At 38.8% G+C, this 348-nt stretch overlaps 1 pseudogene; it reads left to right on the top strand.

The window, feature by feature from the left end:
• Positions 1-348, top strand: part of LOC106297930 — a 15,130-nt pseudogene that overhangs the window by 12,798 nt on the left and 1,984 nt on the right.

Here is a 348-nt window from a genome sequence, read left to right as displayed (position 1 = left end):
CTATACTTCTTGATATCTCCAAATGGTGTAGACCCATACTCCCCCTCTCTCAGCACCTTGTATCCTTCTTCTAATGGAGTCTTGGCCTTTTTAATCCCAAGGTTTCATGCCTCCTTTAAAATATCAAGTGTGTACTTCCTTTGAGATAAGAATAACCCCTCTTTAGAGCGGAAGATCTCAATCCCAAGAAAATACTTCAACTCTCCCAAGTCCTTGATATCAAAGGCATTTTTAAAAATGTTTTAGTTGAGAGAATACCTTCCTTGTTGCTACCAGTGATGATAATGTCATCCACATAGACTAAGATGACCACAATACCTTGCTTACTAGTTAATGTGAAGAGGGTGT

The sequence above is a fragment of the Brassica oleracea genome, chromosome C6, assembly GCF_000695525.1.
Source record: "Brassica oleracea var. oleracea cultivar TO1000 chromosome C6, BOL, whole genome shotgun sequence".
Classification (NCBI taxonomy): Eukaryota; Viridiplantae; Streptophyta; class Magnoliopsida; order Brassicales; family Brassicaceae; genus Brassica; species Brassica oleracea.
This window is presented reverse-complemented; position numbering and strand designations above follow the sequence as displayed.